At 40.4% G+C, this 23789-nt stretch overlaps 1 protein-coding gene across 13 annotated transcripts in view; it reads left to right on the top strand.

The window, feature by feature from the left end:
• Nucleotides 1-23789, top strand: part of LOC122973443 (adhesion G protein-coupled receptor L3-like) — a 243642-nt gene that overhangs the window by 26401 nt on the left and 193452 nt on the right. For all 13 annotated transcript variants that reach the window (XM_044340968.1, XM_044340969.1, XM_044340972.1 and 10 more), the window contains one exon: nt 21870-21952. The gene's annotated coding sequence lies outside the window, so the exon portion shown is untranslated. The remainder of the gene's footprint in view (nt 1-21869; nt 21953-23789) is intronic.

Below are 23789 nucleotides of genomic sequence, written 5' to 3'. Positions count from 1 at the left end.
TTTGTGGAAGTGCCCTCAAGCGGATGACACACACACACACACACACATATTCAACACACACATACACACACCTGCAGTTTCCGCTAATAACAGTAAAAACCTTGACTTCCTCCTCCAGGGGAAACTCAAGGGGACATTTGATGCTTTCTGACTTACAGTATGTCAACCTGCACTTTGTGTTCAGCCTGTCTCTTCCATTTTGATTCAGCTAAACGCTGCTCCCCGTGGAATATAATTGAGGTTATATTTAATATAACAGCAGTTGAACCAAGCCTCTGATGTGATACCTGATGGGACGGCACTGTATGAAAATAAAATAATTGTTTTGAATCTGTTGGTAGTGCGTTGTAGGAAGATGAGAGTTGTGAACATGAGTCACTGTACGACTCATTGATGGAAATGGTCATCAAAGTGAGACAGTGATAGGTGGTTGAAATAAACATGATAATACCCCACAGGCACAGGATCTAGTGTCTCTAGTCCCCCATCTGAATCAGAATTTATTAGTTTAACAAAGTATATTTCTAATTTTAATTTTTAAGACACTAGTCTCGTGTTTTTGATTGCCAGTGGCTTTAGAATGATTTATGTATATGCAAATGTAATTTAATACATTGATTTGATAGGAAAGGTGGCATTCAAATAGAGGTAATATTTCCCTAGCAATGGATTAGTTGGTTTTCTGTTTACAGATAAAGGAACTTCAACTTCAATGACAAGCCTCTCTGTTACATCCAAACCAGGTTTACCAGTTGGGAAGGGACCTACAGTGAGAATATAGCAAACAGTTGTTGTAAATTACTGAACAATACCCCGAATACGACTGAGTCACAGAGAGAAAATTCATTTATGGCTTAACTTGCCACTCAGTGTTTGTGTATTTTCACCATAATGTTATTTTTGCCGGTTTATGCTGTTAAATGTTTTGGAAATGTCTACTCTCAGCTCTTTAAAATGAATATTTAATCTTTTTTTCTTCCCCAGAGAAGCCTAGAACCCATCACCCTAAAACACTTAGAGGCCTCATGAAAGAGTGATTCAGACTCCCCTTTTAGTCTGTGGAGTGTTTTCTTTTGTATGTTGTTTTACAGTGCAACACTTTGTTCTGGCGCATATTTCTTCCTGTTGTGTTGTATAATACTAATATGGGTTAATTTGTTATCCTCGCTGGGAAGCATGTTGTTTCTTCTTCGGGTCATTCGTATTGTTCCTCAGATGTAATCCCACTCTCTGTGATGTTCCCTTTTCACCCCTTCGATGATATAGTGTAGCTTTTTTCAGCAAGTGAATTTGCGTTTCTTCCCATTGCCAGTTCCATTTATTTGATTTGATTTTTTTGCCTTTTCGGACATGATAGCAAGCCAGGAGGAATCCAATTTGTCGTCGCAGTATGAATATAGACATGGGCTCTCCAATTTTCTTCATTAGGTTAGCTTATGTGGGGCACAGCTTCATGGCTCATTATGTACAGCGAGGGCTTTTACTGCTGTATCAATTTGGATAACCATTCTTCAAAGTGTAGCGGTTGAAAAAGTCACATGTGCACGTTTCCTGTGTATTGACGACATCGTTTTTGCTATGTAGCTCATGTTTAAGGAAGTTGTGATGGATTTGAACACTAGATTTCCTTTAGCAATTAGTGTTTTTAATCTTCTTTTTTATTACTATAATAATCATTACCACAAGAGTGGGTCTGCCTAATATAAAAGTACAACGTTAAGGATTTTAAATTAATTTAATACTTTCTTTGAACTGACAGTTCATTTGACAATAACTGAACTGTCCTAATGCTGCACACTCCCTCCTCTGGTAGTCTAAGCAAGTTAAAACCAACTCTAACAGCTATGTGTCCAAATAAGAAACAGATTTTGGACTGAAAAGCAGTATATCACAATCACTGAGTGAATAAATAACTTTTTATGTCTATGTACCAAAGTGCTTTGCCTGTGGTGATCTGGCATGCTACTGCATATAAATGCATTCAATGTTCAAAGTCAAGTACAGTTTTCCTCAGATGGCGTTTCAGATGTTGGATTTATATTTTCTCCATCTGAATGTCTGTATAGTTGTCTCTCTTGGGGTCAGCTGTTTTGATTTACTTTTTAATGTCCTTCCCACCAACCACACGCACATAAACACTAATGAGAGAAATTATTAATCAGTGTTTTTATTGATCAAAGTCAGAAAAATTGTTCAGTTGAAGGTGGCGATGACAAAACCTGTTAAGGAATTACAGTTACATTGTAGAAAGTGGATTACAGTTCCAGCAAACTTGATGGTCTCCATGACAACCACTCAGTAGCCTCTTTCACTCATGGAATCTGCAACATTGGTGGCTTCAATTCGAAGGATAAAGATACGGTCACATTACACTCCTTCTCCCATTCGTTTCAATTGAAATCCATACGAACGCACATTCCAAGCATGTGTTTCCTTTAGAGCTGGAATGATTAGATGATTAATCAATTAGTCAGTCAGCAGAAAATGAATCTGCAACTTTCTTGACAATCAGTTTGTCTTTTAAGCCATTTGTTCTGCAAAAATGGGTCTAGCCTCAAATGTAAATACTTGCCAGTGTTCTTAGTCTTTTATGATGGCAAATGGAATATCTTTGGGTTTTGGACTGTTGGTTGGAGACATTTTAAGACGTCACTGTGGGTTGTGGGAAATTGATACCCATTTATCCATTTTTGGACATTTTATAAACATAATTATTCAAATGTTGAAGAAAAAATCAGTAGGTTATTTGATAATGAAAATCATTTTTAGTTGTAGCCTTGGTTTCCTGTGTTGGTGTGATGTCATGGATGGATTTGGCGGACTTGGAAGACAGAGTTCAACCTTGATTAACTTTGATTGGTGGATGTACTGTGTTTGGAAATGGAGAAGTCATTATTCTAGTGATGTGCCGTCACATTTTTCTGTAAAATATTACACTGCCAGACCCCCATTAGAACCATGACATCTATCCTTTTTTTTAAAGTTTGGTGCAGTTTCATTCGACAGAAGTTTAACGTGACTATACCTTGAGGTGTTTTTGCACATTCAAACTACGGGCTCTTTAGATTGAAACCTTTTATGTTAAATCTCTTTTCATATGACACAATTTTATCTTGAAAGATCAGACATATTTTTGACTTCTCTTGGGCATCACTGAATGAGATCCTTGATGAGTTTGAAAATCAGAACACCACAGAAGTGGCGCATCCTGAATTTTCACACAGGCTGTCTGAATGATGGATTGTATTACTTATTTTGCAGTTGAATGATTGTTTATCCCTGCGGCTGGATGCTGACATGTTAAGAATCGCGGAAACATGCTCAGAGGAGGAATATGATGCCTTATATTGGATGTTTTTTTCCCCCCCCTGTGATTTTTAATAATGGGTGGCCTTATGTCCTGTGTAACCCCAGTGAGATATATATATATATATATATATATATATATATATATATATATCACTTCATATACATATAAAATGTTTATCCTTTATGATATTCAAACCTGCGGCAAAAAAGATAAGGCAGACCACTTACTGTATTGTATTCCAAGGTCCCAGTGACAGGAATTATCATGCTTTTAAGAGTGAGACAGGTTGGTCTGCCGGGGCCCTTTTTCTGGCAGGAATGTCGCAAAAGAAGAAAAGCAAAAGCTGAAAAAAAAAGAAAGCATGGCCGAGGAAAGGTCCTCGAGGTCTCTGCCTTTCAACACTTTAGCTGTCCTGTCTCATAAAGAGCTTGGACACAAAGGTTTTGACACAGGACCTTTCTCCGTGGCTGGTTTACAACCAAAAAGCGGTTAGGATAAGAAAGAATGGGCGTGTGGGGTATTGATGAGTCTTTTTTTAATCACTAACGGATTTGCAGGGGATTTCATACCACTTCACTGAGTCTGGTGTGTGTGTTGAGGATCGGGTGAGGTCATGAAATATTTTATTGGCTAACCCTTTGACTTGTAATCCTGGCAATGAATAGGAAAACAAATGTGGATTTAGGAAAAGACGTTGCATTGTTAAAAAGTGGAGAATAATACCGCTGGTTAACCATAAAATCAATTTCAGCCTACAATGCAGTTTCTACTGTTACATTCACAGTACAATAAGCTTCAGCTGTGTTTTGAATTCCACTGTCACGTCACTTTAATTTATGCATTCAATTTTAATAAAGGCCTGCAAGGCTGGTACGTAAGCTCAAGTGTATATGTTACCATGACTGCTGACAGTGTGCTTGGAAAAATTCTTATGTTTTAGACTGCAGTTTTAATTATCTGCAAGCCACCCCTCTGCCCTTAATGTGACACTTAGTTAAGTTGTCCCTAAGGGGGTCAAACACTTAGCAGGAACATTTTAACACTCGACAACTTCTGCCGGCGGAGATACAAAAGCTGCTTGCCAGGGGAACATGAGCGTAAAGCATTAACTAGCTTCTGCAGATCTAAATGCAGAAGGGCATTCATTTTCATGAACAGAGATGGAGATCTTTCTATTGCCGCAGTAATTCTTATAAGAACGTTTCTTGCGGATAAGCTCGTGGAAGGCTTACAGTATGCCGCTGCAGTATATCTGACCAGTGATGAGTACAACGATCAAGTCAGCTGCCCCCTTTGTGATGAAATTAGCACTGACATTTACGCTGTTCATGTCTTTATCCCAAAAAAGGAGCTTGTTGTATGATATTGTTAACCCTCGCTCCTTTTGAAGGCGAACTGGCCCAAGGAAAATGAATACCTAAGAGTGAAAAGGATACTTGCTCTGCTGGAGTGCAGATATGAACCCAAAAATGTCAACTTAGCATTTAAAGCAATCCAAGCCACCCTTACGACGCTGTTGGTGGTGTTAAAAGATATCCAAAAGCTATCAAACTGACAAAATCTAACCGAGCTGCAGTGCATCAACCTCTTTACTGCTCTGTAAAATCTGAGACCTTTTTGTCTATGTGCATTTTACAGTATGAAACCGGGTTTTTTGCAACAATATTGACGGCCTTTCTTTGTTCTGAGGTTGGGTATTTTTTCCCTCCCCTGAACTTTAGACCAGTGAAGAGAATTCAAACAAAGATGCAATGCTTCTCTGAGACTGAAGCTCTAAAAGAAGTTAATTTATGGCCTGTTTGGGAGGCAGGTTTGGGCTTGAATACATAATAAGGTAGTGCACCTGCAGCCGCATACAAATGAATGGAAATGACGGTTAGTATTTACGCCTCCCTAAACCATTGGGACCTCCTGATCTGACCACTAATTGGCCAGCAAAGAGAAATGAAGATAGCCTCCTTGTTCACAGGCTGCTGTATCTGCAAATATCAGGTTCAGATTTGTGCAGAGCAACTTTACACCCTCAGTCTTATACCAGCTGTCACTAAAGTGCACCTTCAACCTATAGTAAAGCACTATGTAATGTTCTTAACAGAAAAATGCCAATTGGTCACTTATATTCATGCTTTGTTCTGTTAAAGTAATCAAATGAGGTAGATTGGGTAAAAGACTGATACAGAATAGACCTTTTTTGGATGCCTTTAAAAGTGTTACTGTAGTTCCTCAGTATCTTTAAAACATGCCGGCGCACTGAAGAACATAAAGTGTAATATTGTTTCACTATTATATTTGGATAAAAATTCCATTAAAACATGTTTTCATTCTGCATGAAATCCTGCCACTCTTTCAGCCTTCCAGTTCAAAAGAGCTTGTAATGGAACACAAAGCATGAATGCCTTGCAGAAATGTTGATTACAATATCCTGCTGAATGTTTTTAAATTAAAATACCATTCCTCCTATCATACTTGATAAGATTTACAGAGGGTATAAGCGTTTTTCTTTTTTTTTTTGCAGGCGGATAATTAAAGCGTTTTGATACAGGTGGATAACTCCACAATGAAGGATTTATGCTTGGATTATGTGAGGTCGTTTCCTCTTTTCTTAATTAAGAGAAGGCGTATTTGTCATGCATTAAAAGAGGGTGTATTCATTGTGTGTTGATCAGAATCTGATTCCACTTGTGACTTCAAAATGTATTGCGGCATTTCAGCATCTCCCTCTGTGCTTCTGACTTAGACCAAATTGATTTTCCTAATCGATAGCATAGGATTGGATTTAGGTGTGTGGGAGTGGGGAGGGGGGTGGGGGGTTGAGATCTGGGAGAGCTGACTGCCTCAGCCAGAGCGGGCTCCGATAGAGTAGTCTCTTGTTCGTTCCCGTCTTTATGAGCCCCCTGCTCACGGGAACGGTGCATTTTAAATCTAGGCGCTGCGTACGCCTGCTATCCCGCTTCATCTCAGGCTGCTATAATGACAGCAGAAAACTGTGTATCCACTAGCAAATATAAACTTCCCTGCCAGCCCTTTGTCACCTCTGGAATGGAGATGACTGAATTGATGCACCGCCCCAGTGGAGCAAAACCGTTTAAATGACAACACATTTTTGTCTCACCTTGAACTTAATTGACTGCCTGAAAGCTGGCGTTTGAAAAGTGCTGACAGAATGACTTCTCCTCGTTGTTTGGAAACAGTCGCTATTGACAGAGCCTGTTCTGTGTTGTTTTCAGACTGCTGTCATACCTGCATGCATTTGTATGCCACATTCATAAGGATGCATGGTGTCTTATAAGGCTGTGCGGTATGGATGGTTCATGTTACACGTATTACTCCTTATGGGCTTAAATGTCTGTATGCATTAGTATGTATCGCAGTTCTGCAGGGGAGGAGAAATGGCAAATGTGCGCCTTAATATTCAAGAGCGAATTGTGATACATGGATCATTATTTAGTCACGTTTCTTGGAGTGTGGAAATAGAAATATCTAACGTTACTCCCAGTTCAGCTCTTTACTTAGAAGAAGCAGTTGTTAACAAGGCAGCATGTTGATGACCCAGGGGTCCAACAGTGTCTCTGTCAGTCCTGACAGCTTGAGGACTGGGTAGCAGTAACATTGTCACTGGAAAAGACCAGCAACCCCCCCCCCCCCCCCTCATCTGCTTGTGCATTGGTCTTGCCTGTGATGCTGAGCCGCTGCGGTGCAATGGTGGCAACTGTGGGATTTCTTAGAGGGGAGCCACAAGACTGTAATCAGTCATTATGTCAGAAGCGAGCCCCGTGAGCCCCGCTCCAGCTCATTCAGCCAAATAATAAGCAGCAGATAACGGTGCTGGTGTGCAGGCAGGAACAGAGCCCCCGCGGGTGAGGAGCTAGAAAACGGGGGGTCTTTTCCTCTTGTCTGCCTACGCAGGGACATCACCTTGGTTCAAGGGCTGGATGGAACTTTTCATTCAGCGGACTGAAAATTTCAGCTGGTGTTCAGAGCCCACCCTCCAGTTAATGGCAAATACACCTTGAGGTGCTAATGTGTGGAATCTGTTGAAGTGTACTTAGAGAATGCAAGGCTCACTACCCAGTGTTTAGGATGAACCATACTAAACTATAGCTGTAGACCAGGTAGCACTTCAATGGCAAATGGCTGCTAGATAGCATGTTTTATGTTTTAATTCATTTCTTTTTTAGGGTATCAATTCCTTGAAAACATAGTGATTGTCTGTTCATAAATATACTTTTTCTCATACTTTAGTTTTTTTTTGTTTTTTTAATACAGAATCAGAAACAGATTTATTGCCAAGTAGGTTTGCACATACAATGAATTTGCCTTGGTGTTGTGGTGCATAACAATCAAAAGATAGAAGATAAGAGAAAACAGAAGTATATATACAAAGAAAGAGAAAAATACAACTACCACAAAAGATAGGTAATATAAATATATAATTGCAATTTACAACTAAAAGTAAAATATAGTAATCCAAGTGAAAAGAGCTGTTGAATTGCACAGGATATTGACCGAAAATGTGCAGAAGTTCACAGTATAAAACACTATAAACAGTACATGTAATGTACGATGTAAAATTATAAATAATTGCATTAATGTAATGCGCCGTTTCTTAATGTGACACCTTGAATAGCAGTCTCCATCATGATAAAGGTTGGTGGACTGTGTAAACACTAGGGATAATGATGGAAAATATCCAGGACTTTATGCTTCTATACCCTTACCAATTATGATTTATGTTGTATTTTATAAATATATTAGATTATTGACAATAAATCAAACACAACCAAACCAAAAAATTTCCCTCTGTAAATGGATCTGGATTAGCTTTTTTCAGCATTTGAAAAGATGTTCTCCTAACGTTTAAACATTCAAAAGCCACCACAGGATTGCTGACTATGTGATATTGAATAAAAAAAAAAACCACACCCTCCCCCTTTTGAGCCCCATTCCTTTCCCCTCCACCTTCATAGAGTTTTGTCATTCCATAACAAGGGTCACAGTCTCCCATTGTCTCGCTATAGCATTCCTCGGCATGGTAGTATTGACTAGTTCTGCTGGGTGAGCAGTACCATAGAACATCCATACATCATTGGGAAGACAGAGTGACAGACAGTGGGAGTTGAGATGTCAGATTGTCCTCTCCAGGCAACTGACATCCACTCCCTTCCTGTTCTCCACAGTGATACTCTATCTTCTGACAGATGCTGCATTGATAGTTGCCACCCCCCTCTTCCTCCCCACAATAGTACACTTGACATGCCTACCTCATGATATACATTTTCATATGGTGAATGGTGCGGGAATAGCTTTTATTCCTATTAAAGTTTTCAAGGTTCTCAAGCAGCTCAGAACATACAGTCACAGAGATAAAAAAAATGTTATTTGTTCATCGACTGCCACGTTATAATTGATTCACTACTGTATGCATGCAAAGATTGATAGCTAGATTAATCTCATCAAAATGTTAAGCTTTTATAATCTTCTCATGGACCCCTTTTACCCTCTCATACATAATAAATGTTGTTAAAAGTCAGGCTGACATCGAGCAAATAGCTTAACACAGTGCCATACTAGTTCCACATGGAAAATATGAAACTGCAGCATGCCACTAGACAATGAGCTCACTCAGGTCACTGTAGGTCAACCCTTTATGGAATTTCTGCCCATAATGATTAATAAGGTAGGTGTAGTTATTGCCTTGGAAGTCATCAGTGGAATGCTGGAGTTATCTGTAATCCAGTTTCATTACACCCGTGCCTGGGGTTTCTCTTTCTTAATGCATTGTCCTTTCTGTTAATTCCATGTGCTATACAGTCTCTTCTAATGAACAGCCCATTATTGATTGGTATAGACAACAAGGATTGCTTTGTTCCACCATTTCTTATCTGTTCAGTCTTCCCCAAAGCGACAGCGATAGCCAAAGCTTCTTGCGGTAGACACACTCTACCGCTTTTGGCGGCTCCAGACCAAAGGTCCATTTAGCAGAGGTTCTGTTGTCACTCACGGATGCCGTGAAAGGTTAGGCTCCTGTAATCGTGTTTATGTTTTTGGTCAGTATTAAGCCTCCCTAAGCCAGCTTTGTGTCAAACACAGCTGGAGAGCCCTTTACAATTGCAACAGAGCAGAAATACAGTAATTGGTCCAGCAGCTTGGATGCAGCCGTGACATACAGGTAATTTGCTAATTTCTGTCTCTCAACTGATGTTACCAGTGCAGGAAACTGTGTGTTTTCCAAAAGAGTGTGTGAAATTATTTATACTCTTCATGTTGCTGTAGAAATAGTATTGAATGGGTTTCTTTTACAAAAGAGGTTCTGCTTTGTTGTTGATAAGTTTTTGTCTCAATTGTTGCAGCCACAATTTCCAAGTTGGATTGGATCTATAAGAGGAAAAAAACCAAATAGCCATAGTTTCATAATTAAACAGGACCCCCTGAAATTTTCAATAAAGTGTTTCCACTGCTTTTCCCATTGTTGGATTGGTTGTTCCCTGTTGTATAGTATCTATCACTGCAAAAAAAAGTGCATATTCTCATCCAGTGAATTGCCACAGTGTAGATGTCAATAACCCGACTTTCCATACTGTCGGCATGAGTCCTGCATACCAGATGTCATAACAGTCCCAAGAGAAGGCTTTTTTCCTGAATTTAGCGCCGATGACTTTGAGCAGGCTACCTCCAGCTGACAGGGAAATTTGGATTGGAAAGACGGTAGAAGCCACTTTTAATTATACTGGCAGTAAAGGATGAAATTGAGCAGGAATGAAGTGCTTTTTGTGCATCGATTTTTCTCTGCATCTGTGGATGTACTGGAGGGAGGGAGAGACAATTGTAACCTTCTCTATTGCTGCAGTCAAACAAGGGGGGGACGGGGGGCTCCATGCATGGCCTTTTTTTTCTGCTTTCTTTTTAATACAATGAGAGCATGTACGTCAAACCATCCCTCACATCCAATTAAGAAATGCCATTGAATTGAATAGGAACCCAGGCAGGTCTGGACAGGGGCCACACAAGCACTTCACCTTGATAGAGTTTTGATGGTTTTTGTGTTCTGTGTTGTGTTTTGACATCTGACAAACTTTGGCCAACCTTCGGTGTGGATTTTTGTAACTTGGATGACAAGGTGTGGCAAGGCTTGCGGATGGATCCTTTAAGCTCTTTCTACAAGTTTCCCCTAAGGATTTATACCCATTTCAGGTGCCATTTCCAGTGATCTTAAGCCTTTATTTTGGCAGAATGTCACCTTACCTGGGTAATGGGAGAATGACTGCCACCTTGATTGCCCTCAGGTCCCTGCAGGATTCCTGACTGACTTGGCTATTGCAGATGACTCTGAACTAAAAAAAGATCAGTTACTTTAGAAACAGATGCCAGTCTGGCTTTTGTTTGCTTGTTTTCAGATGACGCTTCCTCCTGTTTTCTTGAGAACTTCCCCTGACCGCGAGCCTTGCACAGTCACACCAGCAGATGCGACAATTCGTCATGCATAAGAAACCCCACTCCGGCAGCCATCTGTCTCCTTGTGTCTGTTACCATGCACTGGCAGTTTGTTTTTGTTGAGCCGTATACAATTTTAATGGCATGCAAAATATGCTGAACCAATCTCATGCCCCCCGAACCCCATTCTAAAATCTCATTCCTGACCTATACATGACCTAAGTAACAGAAACCAGAAAATATGCTGACTGTCATATATAGTTTCTGTGACTTGTGGGAAGGTTTGCCATTTGGTGCCCTGCTATACTATTACCTTCACTAGATAGCTGGAATGAGTTATTATGCCCAGTTAAAATGAAATTTGACTCCCCCGACCTGATTCCTAGAAGACCTAACAAAAACAACATGCCAAACCATAACAGGTAAAAAGCAAGAAGGTCAAAGGTATCACTTCAACAGCTTTGGGAACTGATACCAAATTCAGGAGCCATTTCTGCATTTCAAGTCAACTGACTTGGTGCTTTGAGTTACAGTATATGCTAACGTCATCATTAAAACAGGCTCACAATGACAGTGCTAATGTGCTGATATTCAGTGGGTATAATATTTACCTTGTTCACCATCTTAGCTTAGTTTGTTAGCATTTGCTAATCAGCACGAAACACAAAGTACAGTTGAGGCTGATAAGAATGTCATAATTTTTGCAAGTAATGGGTCTTAAGCCAAAATACTGGACAAATCAATATTTTGACCAGAAAATGGCACTAGAAGAATGTTTGCACCATTTATCCTAATGGGGACATGAATGTCTGGGCCAATGTCAACCCACTGGTACAGAAATTTCACCCAAAACCAAAAAAGTCAGTCTAATGGTGATGCTATAGGAAAAGTCAGAGGATCAGCAAACATTGTGTTGGAACCATTATGTAGAAAATCTCATGCCAATCCATGTATTAGATGTTGAGATATCACTTTGGATAAAATATCCTTCACTGCATAACTGAAATCCTTCCAATACTTACTGAGAACACAAATAAAACATTATAGAACAATGTGTAAAATTAGACAGCTGTGGCAACGACTCTGCTCTTGCTGTACTTGCAACGTACCAAATTAGAAGCTACCAGCAGGAGAGTAGTGTGAATATATGCTAGTTGCTTCAAAGACCTGGCTTTCCATTAGTATGCAGCTCCCTATTCATTTGAGCATTGAGCACTGGTAATGACAGCACACTGCTGCTCACCATTATGATTGTCTCTGGTTTCTTCTCACAACCCCAGCCAACCTTTTTTTTTTTTTTCTTGCACGGCAGTCGCATCCCTGTTCAGATGACTAAATTTGACATTTCTAGTGACAGTCTGACATTGGAGGTGGGATTTAGGAGGCTTCAGGCGTGCTTTAAGAGCATAGCATAAAGGTTATCCATACCTTGTTCTGTACTGCCAGCCAAAGCACATATTGTTGAACATTCACGCTTTTCATTTCTCCCTTCTCCCTCTGTCAATGCAGCCCTTTCAGCTCAAACACTGATTGCCAACAAGCCAACCATTTTCCCCCTACATTGTGGCAATGCATAAGCAAAGCTAGCCACCATTTCTTTTTTTCCCCATCCATTCAGTTCAGTCACATTTGCTCATTGCAGGTGACCTGATGAGAACATTGTCCTTTTCTCTTCCTGCGCCCAAGAAGAATTGAACACGTCTCCACAGCCCATATAGTAACTTTAAAGCAGCCGATTGCCACATGCTATCACATCAGCCACTAGCACGGAATAATGCAGTGCAGGCTTTCAGTGATAGAAAGATGCCTATCATTCTTTGCTGAGCTTTTACTCTCCTCAGGGCTACGTGTTTAATATGACTCTACAAATGTGATTTAGTGCCTTGGGACTCAGAGGTTGCTGCTGGAGAGACCTCTGGTGTGTAGTATATGGCAACAGCCAGTATGTAGGTTAAGGTTATCTTGCTGATGTTGGATATGTTGTGTAACCGGATATAGTGGAGGAATTCTTACAGGAAAGGTGTGGAAAGTGTTAGGGTTAGAGTACAAGTGCTGCAAGATTTGGCAACAAAAATTCTGTATTTCCCTGATTATTTCCCAATTTTTTAGCCGCCTCTTTCTTCAGTGATAATTTGGTGGTTATTTGTTTTGAGCAGATTTGTCCTCGCTACATCTTTCCTGAAAGCATTCTCTCACAGAGCATCAAATTCATACGACATGTTTTCCTTCGACTCTCATCCCATTCTGTCTATACTCATCCTCTATTCAATTACTTTTTTGGTTTCAGCAGAGACTCATTCTATACTATATTGCTCTCCGATGCGTGTTGCTACCCCACAGATTTATGTCTGAGCTGAAGGATGGCTGTCCAATTTTCTGCATGGATAGCAGTGCTGGTGGCATTGTGTGTGTTTTTAAAAGCTCTTGTCAGACGTACGTTAAGGACGTATGGACCACACAGCCATGTAATTCTTCCAGACAGCGGCCATTTCTGTCACATCCTGCCATTAGCTTGTGTATCGCAGTGATTTGTCATGTGAGTTCTTTCTTTGTGTGTATAGTATGCGTCTGTGTGTCCGCGTGTGCATTGGTATGCAGTGAGCTATATTTGAACCCATAATTCAGTGACCGTGCACATGCATGTCTTAGTACTTAAATTACTCAAATTACAAGAAAAAAAAAATCTTTTTCCCCCAACTGGTTATTAATTTCAGAGATAATAAAATATTTTACTACCTGAATGGTCACTTATTCTTGTAAATGGGGAATGAATGCCAAATGGGAAATTTGTCAAACCAGTTACACTTGTTAGTGGCATTTGGCTGATGGTGGACATTGGTTTTGCAGTGACGGTTAAGAAAAAAGCAAATGTCTTTCTCTCCTTGATTTCAATGGTTTGTTTTCCATGGACAGATTTGGCACATACCAGGGAAAATGTAATAAAAACAGACTGTTCTATATAATGTAGTGCAGTATATAAGCCTCAAAATTATTCACTGTCAAGTCGTCCAAGTGGTTCCAATCTTGGCCTACGTAATGTCACTGCTATTCTCAAAATTCACCTTTTTATATCTATAGTTCCACATTAAACTCACCCCATTACAATGGAATCTGTCTGTCTACTATAGGAACCGTAGCAAACCTGAATCCGTCACAAACTGGTAGACAGCTACCCAGCATGAGGTCAGACAACCCATTACTGTGTCAATGCAGTTATAGTTATGTCTTTCTTTGTAGGCACAGTGAAAGGTTGATGTGCCCCTAGATGACCACTCCCCCTCCACTCCTCCTTCTCCTCCTCACAGGGGTCCTGCGATATCTCGGTTGTCTCCTTCCAGGCCTGAATGGGCACATTGTGCTGCTGCCCGATCCTCCTCTGCAGACCACTAGGTCCTCAACACACACCTGTCAAGCCATGTCCTTGGCGCCTTGGGTGCTGAGACACTCCAGAGCCCCCCGGCTGCACACATGGTTATTGAACCCATGCGCACAAACACACATAAACAGGCACACACACTTAAAAGCAGTCATATAGGAACAAATAAACTCACGATTAGGTGGACATATGTAAAGACAAAGTCATGTATACACAAAGACATACACCATTGAATTTCACATAAACACAAAGCATGCATACATGCTCATTCACACACACACACACACACACACACACACACACTCAGACTTGAGTTTATTGGAAACACACTTCACTCCCCTTGCCTATGCCAAGGTTATATTCAGTGTGCAGTTTGGCCTCAGAATTCAGAAAGGGTCAAGTTCCATATTTGTCAGGGTGGGGAGGGCAAGGGCAGCGAGGTTGGTCGGGGTGCACATGGAAACAGGGTTCAGAAGTAAACTACCTGTAACTCGATCCACATCTTCAATCAGTTGCAGATTTTCTGTTTTTTGAGAGGAAAGCTATACAGGGGGCTTAGTAAATGCCCCTTCCTCATGTGTAGCAAATAAGTTTGGGTTGAATTAAAATAGAAATGATTAGTTAATTGAATGAAAATTAATCAGCAACCCTTTTAGTAATCAGTTAATGATATTCGAGCTTACTCTATTAATTGATTTGTCAATTCACAGAATTGAATTAAAACCATTTTGATCACCCAATAATTGTCAATTATCAAAGAAAAATAAGGCTGCAGTTTCTTCATTGTGAGAGTTTGCAGCTTTTCTCTCAGTCTTATATGAGTATAAACCAAAACATTTTGGGTTTTTCCAACAGTTTCTTTGACAAAATAAGCAGTTGGAAGATGACACCTTGGGCTCTGGGAACTTACAATAGGCATTTTTCCTTATTTTCTAACATTTTATAAAAAATCACTAGTTCTAGTCCTTGTTTACATTAAAATGAGTTTGAGAATGACATAATTTTTATTGAAATCACACATTTGGAGAGCACTATATCATTCGTGACCCATTGAAGGTAATCCTCCTTTCTGATGTCTTGCGGCACTCATCTCAAGTACATCCTCTCCGTCTCTCTGCACACCTCTCCATGGCCTTGACCGGTAACCCTCCACAGAACAAATGTGCCTCTCCATATGGCGTTATCATCAAAAGAAAAACGTTAAATGGCTGATTGTACTTGCACACAACGTACACCTTCTTGAAGGACCTATGGTGTCAAGTCTCACTAGTGTCACCCATACAATTTTCCTCTCTATTGACTTTTATGTTCAGCTGCAAGGTTGGTCATCGTGGTGGGAATATGTATGTATTCCAAATAAAGACGAGCGTGATTATCATAATGATATTCCCTTGCTAAGGTAAACAGCTCCATGGCCCAGATGAAGGGAAAATCGCTGTGTGAATGTGTAGCATTTTGACAGCTTATTTCTGACAATGTATTTCATGCATTTAGTATCGGGCGCCAAAGATATAAAGAATAATCTCTGAGCTGGGATTGCTGTTGAGATTATGTGATAATAGAAATCTCGTTTTGGTTTAAGAAGCAATCTATGGTCTACAAAACCATATTTACATAAATATTCAAACACATGAGCTTGCATACACCCACGTATAAAAATATAAATTAAAATAAACAGGAACACACGCAAAGGAGAGCACATACTTGCATATATAAATACATACATACATCATAACCTGCAGACTCATATCCCAAGGTTCATCCCTTTCTAATTAAGGCCAATTAGGGTCCAGGCATAAGAAAGTCTTCCGGGGATGGACTGTAGTGTTCTGCGTTGTACGTCCCTCATCACTTCTTCTCATTGGTATGCCAACATAGAGTCTGAGAGAGGAATAGGAACTTGAGGGGTGTTGGTGGGGGGTGGAGAAGGGGGGGGGTACATAAAGATAAAGACTTTAATAGTGGAGATGTCGAGAGAAGAGAGGGAAAGAATCCATGACACGAGACAAGTGGATACTGAGAAAGTGACGAAGCAGAGAATTAGAGAGAGACTAAGGAATGAGAAAGCAGACACATAACTATACATAATCTTTCTGCAGTTGCCAGCGACCTCAGTCTGTTGTTATCAGCTTCCCTGAATTTAATGTGACCCTTGGGGGTAGGGATGCTGCCCATGCATTATAAATGTTGCCCATTGACTTCGGTTGGTAAGCTTTTCCTTCCTTCCGAATGAGCACTCCCTGACTGTCTATGGTTACTTAACTGATAATAACAGCACAATTTAATTAGTTAAATTTACATGTCGTGAACAAAGGGCTTGTTTGTATTTCACACTTTGATGTAGTGATGAATTACTCTCCCATGCCTGTACCTTTCTGAAGTGTTGGTACAATTTAAGCATTTAAAAAACGTACGTAGCCTGTGTCCTTCTAAGGTGTAATAGTTACATTTGGTGAAAGTCATGGTCTGTTATACTAGAAGTGCAGTTTACCTGAGGGTGCACAAGAAATCTTCATGAAGCCTGGTATTTTTCTTTCTCTGAGAGCAGCTTATTTGAAAGTCTGTGTAAAGTATGAAATAGCTTCAACACTGTAAGTAGTTCTTACTACTAACGGCGCATACTTCACTCAGGAGTATGTAGGTTACTCAGGGTTGGCTCCACTTGTAAAAGATGCCACCGTTTCAATACATTTTCTATTCATTAGCCATATCTCTTTTGCCTTTGGCCTCAGCATGCACAGGCTGGCTTGTCAGTTACAGTGTCACAACCACAGGGTCATTTAATTTAGAGCCCTGCTCCGCCGATTAAGGCTTTTGTTGTGAGCGCCCGTGACTACTGTAACACGGGTGTTTGGGTCAGCGATGGGCACAATAGCTTAGTTACTCTCGCTGACTTCCTCACTATTGCCTCTCCCTTTCTTTCTCAGCACATTTTCCACTTGGCTGATAAAATAAGCCACTCTTTGATGAGCTTTGGGCAGGCCACGGTGCTATGCCTCAGTAAATGCTTTTATAGAGACACACCACAGGCTGTCGACTTGGATCAGTCATACAGCGGCTGCATGCGTCCGCTGCTTTTTCATATGTGCTTTTGTTTTCATGACAGTATTTTTTTTTTTTTTTCTTATACGTAGGCAACAATGATAAGCTGGTACTCCAGCCTCAAATGTATTTCAAGAATGCCCAAAAAACGACAATATGCAACTTTTGCCTTGAGGCGGCGTGAGTATTGTTCATCCTGCCCTGCTTTCCTTCAATTGGTCAAATTCATGCCCCAGTGCTTTTCATCTTGATTAGTTGTCTACCTTAAAGCCTGGGGCTGAGGTAACCGCACAGCAACACAGGCTGTGGAGAAGCACACAACGAAATATCACAAAAATATATTAATTGGGTTTTTGTGTCATATTTTGCTTTTCATTTCTGTTCTGTTTGGTAATATTTTCTACTGCTCTCTTTAGGCAGGGAAAACCCTGAGCTAATAATTATTTCATATGCTTTTGATCAAGTGTGTAATTACTTTTTTTCAGATTAAACATATTGTACTTACATTCAAGTATTTTATACACTTATTTAGATGAAACTAAGTCCACAATGACCAGCTCCAACATCTCGATCTATTCATCAATGTGACTTTGTGAGCTAATTGAGACATACAGTAGAAGCCAGGGCAATGCTAGTTCGCTGCTACAATGCAGAGAATGCATGCACACAAATACAAGAGAAGGATCGCTCAGATTGTTGTAAAATTATATTTACACCTCACCCTTCTCTTCCTATTTTAAGCTAACATTATAAAAGATGATGAAACTCCACATTTTTCATGGAAGAAAGGCACAATTACACCCTACATCATGTGTGGGGTGTGGTCAGACATATGGTCTGTTGCTCCTGTGACCACATTCACCAACGATGTTCAGCACACTGCGCTGTAATGAATCACTTTTGGGAGTGTGAAATCAAATTTGGGTGCAAGTTCGTGGCAGTGAAAGCAGGATACTCTGTCTGTGTTTCATCACTTTGTAATTTAGAAAACACTCCTTCCGCCATGGGAACTAAAAACTCAGTACAGTAGATAATGTGAAAAAGAAAAAGGCCGAATAATTTCTTCCTTGGACTTTTTTTTTTTTTTTCTAATGCTATCAGGTTGCCAAATACCTCCTCTTGGGCATTTCAGTAATGGGGAATCTGTCACTTAGCGATCCTGGCAGGCTCCCTTGTCAAGAAAAAATCTTTCACATTACCTCTTTGTTCTCTGTAATACTGACTGGTTGCATATCCTTAGCAGCCAGCGAAAAGTTCATAGCAAGCTAACCCATAACATAAGTACCATATTTTTTTTTCTGCATCCTTTTTAAATGATGTCAACTAATTGATTAGTCAATTAACATAATATGAATTGGCATCTTTTTTGATTTACAATCAATCAGCTAAGTCATTTTACAGGAAAAAATGCCCTTCTTCTCAAGTGACTGTTTGCTTAACTACTTTATTCTCAGTATAGCACAGTATCATGCCAAGTGCTTAACAACGACCCCCTTTACACTTGCTTAATTGCTAATGAGTCAGCTGGAAATATTAATATGTCAGCAGAAGATGGTGTTTTCAACCAACTCATGGAGCTAATGTTAGCTTAATTAGCAAGTTAATACAGTTCAATGAGGAGAGATTCAATTTTTATAAGTGATACTTTTATTGAACATTCATAATAAGGTGAAAATGTGAAAAGTCTTTGGCAATTAGACCCCATTGTCATGTCATTATATTTATAAAGGGGGGAAGTGAAGGCGAGAGTAGAATAGGAGAGTATTAATCACCACCGTAAGATGATGGTTGGTGATAAATAAGGGAATGTTGAGATCTGGATGATGAGAAGAAGAGCGGGGCTTCTGGTGATCTCAGACCCCGGGTGTTGACGTGATGAAGTGGAGGTTGAACGGGGGTTGAGGACGATTCGCACCGAAAACGACAGCTGACAGTGACGGAGAGAAGAACAGATTTGAAGTTTGGCAGCTGAGACGTGATAGGCTGATAGGAATTGTGGCGAGCAGGAGAAGCAGGGGAGAAGAGAGAGACAGAGAGAGAGGAATGAGAATGACTGAATGAGTAATAGATAGTCTTCCTGCTTGAACTTCCTCTAAGCTCCATTTTATAAAATCTGTTAGCGGCGGTCGTCAGTTTCAGGCGGCAAAACTGACAGTTGCCTGCTAGAAATGTGCGGCTGTTATTGTTGCGAAGTTTGCCAGGAGAAGCGAGAGTTAGCAAGAGAGAGGGAGAGAACAGTCAATTGTGAGGATCTTTAACTAATGTGATTGCATATTTGGGTTTTGGACTTTTGTCTAGACAAAAAAAAAAAATTGAAGATGTTATCCTTCAGGAAAAAGTGACAGGAATTTTTCATTATTTTGTGACTGTTTGTAGACTAATTCAGCAAAATTTTAAAAAATAGCAGATTAATTTATAAAGAAAGTTGTCAGTTGCAGCCTTAAACCAAAAACAGGTTTGGTCTGACTTTGGAGGTTACCAGATTTCTCTTTCAAGGATAACACTGAAACCTTGTTGCAAGCTATGTTGTACTCCAGTGTAAACTTAACACAGCCCTGAGTAACTCTACAGTTTCATTAATGAACAACCTTGCATTAATAAGCATCTATCTCACTCAGTATTGGGTCATCTGTGCCTTAGTACTTCAAGCAAATTGCATATCTTTGGAATGAACATGCTAGTATTAATGGTACAGGGTTACTTTGAATGCCTAGAACTGCCTGGTGTACATTTCTCTGGTCCAAAACCCTTTGAAGATATTTTGGAAGCTTCAGCTCTACTGCCAGTGCTTTAACACTGATGATTATTAGAGAGCAGGTTTGAATTTGGCTGTGATAGCGAGGAAGATCAGAGAGTCGGGCGTCACTGGATACAGGGGTAAATACGTGTGTGAAGGCAGCATTCAATTTGTAACATTTGCTTTAATGATCATGAATTAGATCTAAACAAAAAAAAAAGGGGGTCTGGTGTAAGCAGATGATGAAAGCCAAGCACTGGCCGTTTAAATGTCTGGAATATTACTTTTATTTTCTTTTGTCTCGTGAACTCGGCCTCTCCTTTTTTTCTTTTTTTCTTTTTTTTTTTTTTTTTTGCAACAGTTTGTGGTTAGGATTGTTGCAATATGGTGTGATTGTTTTCCTTTCCAAACACTTCCAGGCTCGCTAAATGACTGGCAGATGCTATGTTGACCAAACTAGCTCAGCGGTTCAGCTGAATTGACCTATGGCATCTGCTTTCTCTGCCAAAGTCTCAATTTTGATCAAACATAATGAACAGCAGATTTGATGAAGCATGGAACCTAGCGCTTGTTCGGAAGCCAAGCTCGGTCGTCCATTGTGCCCAGATGATATTTGGAAGTTTGGCAATATAATTGAGATTTTTTTTTTTTTTTTTTTCCTTTTGTAGTATCTCTGCACAGTTTGAAAAAAAAAAAAAAAAAAAAACATTTTCATCAAGGACACATGCACAACATCAAACCTGATGATCACTACAAAAAAAAAAAGGGACATGTTTTTCACTCAATTTAGTTTGTCTGTGCTTTGTTAATGACTTATTGACATAAACGTTAATAATTGGGTTGTCTGATATGTGACGGCTTCAATAATAGTAAAAAAAAAAAAAAAAAAGGTGCGATATCTCCCTCGTTCGCGTTGTAAACAAAGTACTACTGATTAAAACTTTTTAATTATGGCTTATTATTCAAGACCCTGACCTGCCACAGACACAAATTACAAAAGCAGTGGTGCTCATCACTTTTATGATTGCGAGTGAGATTTAATTAGTTTGCATTCAAAGAGGGGGGGGGGGGGGGGGGGGGTTTAAGGTGACGTGTTTTTTTGACCCTTGAAGGTGAGGACGAAACAGTTGAATGCAATTTGACTTTACCTCTGTCAAACTCACTAATTCAGCCATAATGAAACATAACCCCTTTACTTGTATGCACTGATTTGATCCCGGCAAAGGTTCGTATCGGATACGATGAGTGAAAAATGTAACGAGAGGAGTGACACGAAGGCTAAAAGAAGGAAAGTGGCCCATGCAAATGATGGATTGATACGAAGGCGAAGAGGCAGAGCAGGAGAGCAAAATGTGAACGGGGGGGGGGGGGGGGGGGTGTGTGAACGAGACGGCGCAAAAGGTGACTGGGGGAGGCGGTCATCAAAATGCTAATGTTGTATGGGATATTTACTGCAGAGTGTTAATGCAGTTTAAAACAGGCTCTTTGTCCTGCAGCCTATCACCAAGCCCCTGTTGGGCCTTAATAAATCAACCATTAAAAGCTGATGTGACCTGAATAGCACTTCATACAGCGGCAATCAGGCTCTATCGCCAGTGTGGGAACCAGACAACAGCTGAAAAATTTATGAAGATGCCACTTAATGACGGTCGAGCGAGTAGAGACCAAAATGTAGAACTTGTATCTGAAGCGGCAATGACAAACTGACACATCTGGCATTAAAACACGATTATTTTTAGTAGCTTTTTTTTTTTTTTGGAGTTTTTCTAAATAAATCTATGTCCTACATATGCACAGACCTCTCAGTGGTGACTCACTCATGTTGGCAGACATTAAAAAGTTCCTCCTACTGAACTATTTAATGATGTCCCCTGTCACCCATTTTGAAAGAATAAGTGTTTGCCATGTTTTACAGATGCAAGACTGGGCTTTCTATGTCTCCTAACCTGCTTCCTCTCTCTGTTTTCTTCCAGAACGGAACATGGTTTTATTATCTGGAATGTGATATACAGGATTTTTGAGGAGAACCTTCAAGAAGCACACACCTCGCAACAAGGTATTGAACAGTTTTATCACCATTTTTGACAACATCAGATTTGACTCCTGAGGTGAAAGTGTCATGAATACACAATAGACCCTAGATTATGTGCATAAGCAGTTTCCCCCAACACAGCGCAGTAACGAAGAGCATTCATGTCGGCCGATTGAGCTTGTTCTTTGTGCGCAATAAGATGTTTATGAAAATTATTCAGGATAGGTACTCATCTTCATATGCAAATCTACGGGACATCACTGGTAAGCCTTTAATTTCTGCCGTCAGCGACAAGGAGGGCTTTTTGGTCGGTAACCATACGTATCTACAGAGCGTGTTTGGATTTCATTCCCTGATGCAAATGATGTTTTCAGTGTAATCATGCAAAAGCGCAGCTGGCTTCCATTTCTCTACGCCTCAAGTCTCTTGCTCCCTGTACCCCCCCTCCCCACCAACACCCCCCCACCAACCAACAAAACCTTCACGCACCGAGCTCTTTCTCCTCTCACTGTCTGTTTGTCATTGTTGTCTTCCACAACCCTGTTTGCTCTCTGCTTCTTTTACTTATCTCCTTTTTCCTTTCTTCGCTCACTTGTCATGCCTGCTAAAGCCCTCCCCTCCTCATCTAGCCAACACACACACACATATACACACATACACACACACTTCCATCCGCCAACCCTCTCCATACTGAATGGAGCCACTAGCCTCGGTGTCTCCTGTGGTGAGGCTGGATTGAATTCAATTAGGGAGATTGTTTGCCCTCCAGAGTTTACTGATGGGCTCTGTGGATGATAGGTTTGCCTGCCGACGCCCCACAGCCCCCCCCCTTCACTTCTCCTCACTCGCTGCATTCACACCAAACCCGGCAATCCGGCACCACGACACAGGGGGCTATGATGTCGGGGGCGTGTTGTTTGCGGTACTGATGAGACTATGAAATATGATCCAGGGAGTCAAGTTGGAGTTACAGATTAATGCGTTTAAGGATTTATCAAAACATTGCGCAGGAAAGTTTTCACGACTATCTTTCATCGAGGTAAACAGCCGAATACGGCGGTCACGTTACAAAGTAATCCACCAGGAATGTGCCAATGCATGTATGTGACTGGCCGTCACAGTGTGACGTCGGGTTGCATTTTGGCAAAAGTTGAATCCGGTTCAGCTTCTTGCCTGACGGCCGCTGCGTTTTTTTGCTGAGCCCACTCCCGCAGCGTAAACGCACTGCCCCCCATTCAATGAATGGGAGGACTGCCATTTTTCACACATTGCCAGATTTGGTGTGATTGCAGCCTTACACACACACACACACACACACCCATACACACAGAAACATACCCTTCTACATCCATCTACCCCGTTTCCCCTCCATCTGACTCAGTGCAACCACCCATCCTTTCCTCTCTTTCCTAACAACTTCCTTGCAGCAGTGCATATTGTTTTTTTTGTGCGTACATTGTTTAAATTGCTTTTCCATCCTGTGTTGATGTTTTTATGCTTTTTTTTTTTTTTTAACAACATTGTATTCAACAAGGATAAGACATAAAAACTGGCACTGTGGGCGAATGTGTCATATCACCTTTTTGATAAGACCACAGAAGCTCATATTCTCTATGGGATTGTTTCTTGAGAACTGATGGGATGGGAGATTTCAAAGGAAAATAATTGGGAACTACATTTGATCTCAATCCCAGCAACAACAGACACATTCCAGGATAATCCCATATTTAGCGATACCCAGTGAATGTGAATTAATTTGCCAATTCTCTAGCATATCCAACACAGTAAATGTTGCTGACATAGGAGTAATGGTCACATTAGTTGCAAGGTGAAAATAGAATCGTGCTGTCATTTGAATAAC

Source organism: Thunnus albacares, chromosome 22, assembly GCF_914725855.1.
Source record: "Thunnus albacares chromosome 22, fThuAlb1.1, whole genome shotgun sequence".
Taxonomy (NCBI): Eukaryota; Metazoa; Chordata; class Actinopteri; order Scombriformes; family Scombridae; genus Thunnus; species Thunnus albacares.
This window is presented reverse-complemented; position numbering and strand designations above follow the sequence as displayed.